Source organism: Lepidochelys kempii, chromosome 2 (assembly GCF_965140265.1).
Source record: "Lepidochelys kempii isolate rLepKem1 chromosome 2, rLepKem1.hap2, whole genome shotgun sequence".
In the NCBI taxonomy this organism is placed as follows: domain Eukaryota; kingdom Metazoa; phylum Chordata; order Testudines; family Cheloniidae; genus Lepidochelys; species Lepidochelys kempii.
In genome coordinates this window covers 91,394,924-91,401,591 of record NC_133257.1, presented here as the reverse complement: position 1 = coordinate 91,401,591, position 6,668 = coordinate 91,394,924, and positions in this window count along the sequence as shown.

The window sequence follows — 6,668 nt, the reverse complement described above, 5'->3', positions numbered from 1 at the left end:
TGCTGCAAGAATCATTCTAAAGAGCATCAGAGACAAAATTATTTTCTGACACGAACATTCTTCTGGTTGGGGCTTCTACAAAAAATAGTTCTCCGCTTTTTGTGGTCTCTAACAAAAGTGCAAGCAATAAATGCTCCATGGCAAAGAGCATTTGAGTGGAGTTGAGTCCTTTCTAAATTGTCAGTCAAGGAAGTGTACATGTGAGATTAAATATGCTGGTTTGGAAAGGAAGGTGATTCATTTCACCACGAGTGACTTGATTCTACATGAGGCGTTTGGAAAGTAAGATCTTTGCTTTGTCTAGTTATACCTTTGCTTTGTCTAGATTCATCAAGCTTTACAACTGGGCCAGAGTTTTGTCTCTTTCTCTGTCACCTAGTGATAATTTCCTCTCCTCCTCTGCCCTTCCTATTGCATCCACTCTCTAACACAGCTCCCATTCATCTGTCACACATGTCCAAACCAACTCAGCATACCACCTCCAGGCTTCTTGACAAATGATTCTCTCAGATTACATTCACAGAGAGAACAGCATTATTCCTAGCAATCCCATCTAGGTTTAGCACAAACAGTGTAGCAGAAGCTGCCATTCAACAGCCCCCAGTCTATTTTAAAAATGCCAATCTGAAATGCCGTCAAAGGCATGGTGGTATTGCCCATTGAAGGAATGCAGTCTCATATTGATTACATTAAAACAGCTGAAGCCTCTTGGACCAGTACACTGTGAAAGATTTTAGTCAAGAATCTGAGTGGGGGGAAGGGACAAGTCATACACTCGACAGGCGATTTCTTTTGGAAAACTTCCTTAAGTATCGAAGCCAACTCTCTGTGCGATGGCTGCACAAGACTGCAGACTATCAGCATTATTGCCATATTGATTATTAAAGGCTTATGAATGTGGAGAATGTAAGAGGTCAGTATATCCCGTATCCAGGGTTCATCCCACTACCCGCCCACACTGAAAAATCCATTTCACCGTCCATTTGTTAAACAATGTACCCAGAGTACTGGAGCGTACAGGATTACATTACATGCTATCACACAACAAAATGCATTGCTTTGAGGGCAGCTATGGGGAGGAAGCGCTATTGTAATCTCTGTGAGGGAAATTTGCAAAGAGATTTAGCTTTAATTTGTAAAATGACTTCAATTTAGTACCACAGCTCTACATGGAATTGAAGCTAAAAATGATATACAATGGATCACCTCCATGATATGTTGTCCGTACATTGGCATTTCTTATTAAGTATTTATATTACAGTACTGCCAAGAGACCCCAGATAGGACACGGGCACTGTTGTGATAGGCATGGTGGTATAAATACAGAGGTAGTCTCTTCCTGAAGCACTTCTGTCTAAGATGAGTAACACACAAAGGGTGGGAGAACGTGGGATGATGATATACATTTTTATATACATTTGCTATATTTAAAGCTTTACGTTGGCTTTGCAATTACATGAAAAGAATTAGACTCTCATCAGCAGCCACTCATCTGAGCCATTGAATTTTGGATGATTTCTTGTAGGAATGTGGCAGGAGGGGCGGCAATTTATATCTCCACCTGGTATCTTAGCACCAGCAATATTCAGAGCCCAGGGGCCCAGTTCTACCAATATTTGGGGCCGGGTGTCCCTCCTGACCTCACGTGCCACCCCTCCCCGATGTGTTCCTTGGCCCCTTCTTGCTGCCCCAGCCCCCGCGTGCCTCCCCAGAGCAGAGCAGCGCTGCCTCTGGCTCCCTGCAGCAACTGCTGCCTCAGGCTTAGTGCCCCCATCTCCCCTGCCAGGGCAGACTGACTGAGCCTGCCCGTCCACCTCAGACCCTTCCCTTTTCCGGCAGGACCCTCCACCAGCACAGGGGGCTCCTCCCTGCCCGCAGTCACCGCTCCTGCCCCATGCTGGACAAAGAGGCAGCCCCATCCCTCATCCCCGGTGAGGCTACAGTCACGGGCAACAGCAGGGGAGGAGGCACACGCAGCACCCCCCAGCACCCACCACGGGGGAAGCGAGGGAGATTCCTGGACCTGAGAGGGGCCCTAGGAGCACATGCAGTGACAGTGGTGGGGGTGAGTGTGCTGCTGGGGGGGGTGAGAAAGGGGGGGGCTTCTCCCCCAGAGCTCGTTGCTGCCGGCAGAGAAAGGGCTGGGGAAGTCCTCCTCTCTGGCCCCTGTCCCAGAGCAGCCTGCCTGCACCCCAAACTCATCCCCAGCCCTGCCCCCCCCAGAGCCCACACCCCCAGCCAGAGCTTTCACCCCCCGCACCACACCCTCAACCCTAGCCCTGAGCCAACCCCCAACACCCCAGACACCTTATCCCCAGTCCCAGCCAGAGCCCTCATCCCCCTGCACTCCAACCCTCTGCCTTAGCCCTGAGCCTCTCCAACACCACAAACCCCTCATCTCCAGTCCCAAACAGAGTCCTCATCCCCCTGCACTCCAACCCTCTACCCCAGCCCTGAGCCTCTCTAACCCCCCAACCCCGCCCCAGCCCCAGACAGAGCTCTCACCCCCACACTCCTACTCTCACCCTGAGCCTCTCCCACACCCCAAACCCCTCATTCCCAGCCCCAGACAGTGCCCTCACCCCCTACACTCCTACTCTTGCCCTGAGCCCCTCCCATCCCCCAAACCCCTCACCCCACAACCCTCACCTCTGCACCCCCTCCCATCCCCAAACTCTCTCCCAGAGCCTGCACCTCAATCCCCTGCCCCAGTCTAGGATAGATGGGGAGGGCCAGAGTTATGAAGGGCTTTGAAGCTTGGGCCAAAGAGTTTGAACTTGATGCAGTTGAACAGGGGAGCAAGCAAAATGATTGGAAAAGGAGGACGATGTCAGAGTAATGGGCATTGAAGATGATCTAGGGCATTGGTGGGCAACCTGCAGCCCATCAGGGTAATCTGATTGCGATTCGCGAGACGTTTTGCTGACATTGACCATTTGCAGGCATGGCCCTCTGCAGCTCCCAGTGGTTGCGGTTCACTATTCCTGATCAATGGGAGCTGCGGGATGCAGGGGCCAGCTCATCCCTATGGCCTACCTTTTCCCACAGCTCCCACCACTGATCTAGAAGGTTCATTTTGTATGGAACAGAAGAAGAAGGAGATCAGTGTCAGGGAGGCGAAAGAAGAGAGGTGATCAAGATGTGGAGATAAAGGCATGGGCAAGAAATTTAGCTGGATGGAGAAACAGAAAAGAATAGATTTTAGGATTTTTTTGAAGGAAGAAACATCAAGATTTAGATATAGCTTTGATTAGGGTTGCCAACTTTCTACTTGCACAAAACCAAACACCCTTGCCCCGTCCCCTACTCCACCCCTCCTCGGAGGCCCTGCCACTGCCTTGCTTGTTCTCCGAAGTCCTGCCCCTGCTCACTCCATCCATCCTCCCTCCCTCCCTTGCTCACTCTCCCCACCCTCACTCACTCGTTTTCACAAGGCTGGCTCATGGGGCTAGGAGGGGGTGAGGGCTCTAGCTGCGGGTGGGGGCTCTGGGGTGGGGCCAGAAATGAGCAATTCAGGAAGCCTGCTAGCCTCTCTATGTGGCAACACCAACCATACAGTCAATGGCCCGGTCAGCCATGCTGACCGGAGCCACCAGGATCTCTTTTTGACTGGGTATTCCAGTCGAAAACTGGACACCTGGTCACCCTAGCTCTGATGTGTTGGGCATAAAAGAGGGAGGACTCAGAGGTGATGCCCAAGCTACAGACCTGACTAACAGGGACCGGGTGCTGTCAACAGTAACAGAGAATGGGAGATGTAGAGAGGATTTCAGAGAAAAGAGCAGGGATTCAGTTTTGATCATGTAAAGTTTATCAGTGGTAAGGCATCTAGGTGGAAAAGTGAGAGAGACAGCAGGCTAGATAGCATGAGACCAGCCAGAAAGTAGAGAGGTTGATCGGGAAATCATTGGGATAAATATGGTAAAGTCATGTAAGCAGATGAGAAAAAAAAATGTAAAGGGAGAAGAGGAGGGGCTAAGGACAGAGGCCTGTGGGGGTCCCTAAGACAGTAACAGAGAGGAGGAGGAGAACTGCTGAAAAAATTACCAGGGAGATGAAGCTTAAAGTACAGATCTGTTCTGAAAAGTGACCATAGAGAATGGAAGCTTCTGACTCAGATTTGCTCCCTGTGTGGATTCAGTTAGAGTTGCTGACTTCAGTGACAATTTTTTTTTACTGCTTTGCACTCTTGTGACAACTGCAGAGCCAGCACTGCTGAGTTTACTTCTTGTGTATTAACATAATTGTTTACTAAATTCCACCCAGTTACACATGTGAAAGCTCAATGAAGACAAAAGGTTTGCATGGGTGTCACCATGGCCATAATTTGGCTTGGAGAATTTTTTTTTTTAAAAATATTTATGATGCTTAAAAAAGAAAGAATGATAGCTTGACTCTCAGATCCCAGGCTGAGGGCTTGTCTACATGGGGACATTGACCGGAATAGCTATTCTAGAATAAGCTATTCTGCAATAACTATTTTGGAATAGCTTCTCATGTGAAACCTCTATTCTGAATGTCTGCATAGTTAGCTATTCAGGAATAGCTTCTTCCACAATGGCTATTCCAGTCCACTTTTCTGTGTAATCAAGCCCTTGGTCAGCAGGGCTGGCAGTCAGAAAAAGCAGCTTTTTCTGTAAATTAAGGACATTTGATACAGAAGTCCCTGATGTGGAACCCTACAATAGTCATTTTTCAAAACAGAACACAATGCAGTAAGTATTGCTGTAGACTTTGTAATTGCCTAGTACAATAACCTTTCATTCATTCACCACAGTGAAAGGCATGCATCTATGTATTCTCTTTTAGTTGCAAACATTAGAAATTTGGGGTGGAGGAGGAGGAGAGGAGAGATTTAAAAACACAAATTGCTAAATAAAGAACTTGCAAACCAAACAGCTTGTTCCTGCCATGTAAGCTGCTTTACTTTCCTATAGCCATAAAAATTCCTATCAAATAAGTGATTGAGTACATAGAATAATGAGACTAGTCAGAAATAGTTAAACCAAACTGGACTGTAACCATTAGTAAAGAGCCCACTATACGGCTGACATTTCTTTCACCAATAATGAAAAAGACCAACCAACCAACTACCCCACTAAAGGCAGAGTGACTAAGAAGTAAATTTTAACAAAAAATAATTTGTATTTGAATAGCACCTTACAGCTGAAGATTTCAAAGTGCTTTATAAACATTAATTAAGACTCACAACAAACCTGTGATGTTGATAATGATACTGAAAAAGGTGTCAAGCACTGATTTATCCAGTTTATACTTACTACAATAATTAAAACTTGTGTTTCCCTTTCAATTTAGGTAGTTGTTTAATTTATTTTACGTTAGAACTGGGTAGGGTGTCTCATGCTGGCTCCAGAACATATTAGGCCATGTTGTATTTTCAGTAAAGTTACATTTTGTTCAATTGAATTGAACCTGGGTCTCCCATGTCCAGTTGAGTGCTCCAATCCCTATACAAAATTGAAATGAACACCATTTCAGTACATGCTATCAAACAAAAATAGAGATGGTACAAACAGTGAGCAAAGCTGCTTAATCTAGTAAAAATTAAGAGCAGAGTCTATTGTGCACAACTTTGAGTGATGAGTATCCTTAGAAAACACTTAACATATTTGATATTTATTCAATAAATAGTTTGTACCATAAGCTTTGATAAAAATATATTGACCTGGCTTTGTCTACATAAAGCTGGAGTTTGTCTCGGCATACACCAGATTCTAGGGCTATTCAGAAAGCCTTCACCGTCAGTTACTGTGGATTTCAATGACTGATTACATTGCTTTTATTTTCTAGCCTGTTCTTTTTGTTTTTATTGTTTTCTTGGTGATGAGCAGTACCATTTAGGCTCCCAATCCTCTATGTTACTTGGGTGTCTAAATCGCAGTTTTAGGCTCCAATGTGATTGACAAAACTCCCACCGAACACTGTAGGCACCTAAACTCACTCAGTGCCTAAGTTTTCAGGGTGAAAGTTCCCTAGGCACCTAAGTTTCTGCCTGTGGGTACGTGCACTGCTGACTCATTCTATGCGTCCAGACACGTATCTCCTACCTAAGCCCCAAAACAATTCATGACCTAGAGGTGAGATTCGCATTCAGCTGCCTATCTAGTAGCCATGCTCAGAGGCTACCTACTGGATTGGATCCCATTCAAAATTTGGCCAGAGAAGGAAGTGGAGGCAGTACCCACCTTATGACTTTTAGCCCAGTGTTTAAAGCACTCTGCTGGAATGAGAGAAAGAATCTGAACAGGTGTCTCCCACCTCTCAGGAATGTGCACTAACCACTGAGCGATTTTTGCTCGCTTTCCCTCTGTTGCACAGTGGATAAATATTTAAATAGCCACTGGGCCAGAGAGAGAATGAGAATGACTCTGTAGTTCAGTTGTCAGGGCACCCACCTAGAAGGTGGGAGATCCAGGGTCCAGGCCTCTTGCTCCAGTCATGCTTTCATTTTTTATCCACAGTGGAACAGCTTCAACAGGAGACATTGAGGGAGCCCCAGATCCAAATATCCCAGGGCTGAGTGCTTAGAGAACGCTCCTTAGAGGTGGAAGAATCCTGTTCATTCTTTCCTTCTAACATGGGGGGGAATTGAACCTGGGTCTCCCATGTCCAGGTGAGTGCTCCAATCCCTGAGCAAAAAGTTATAA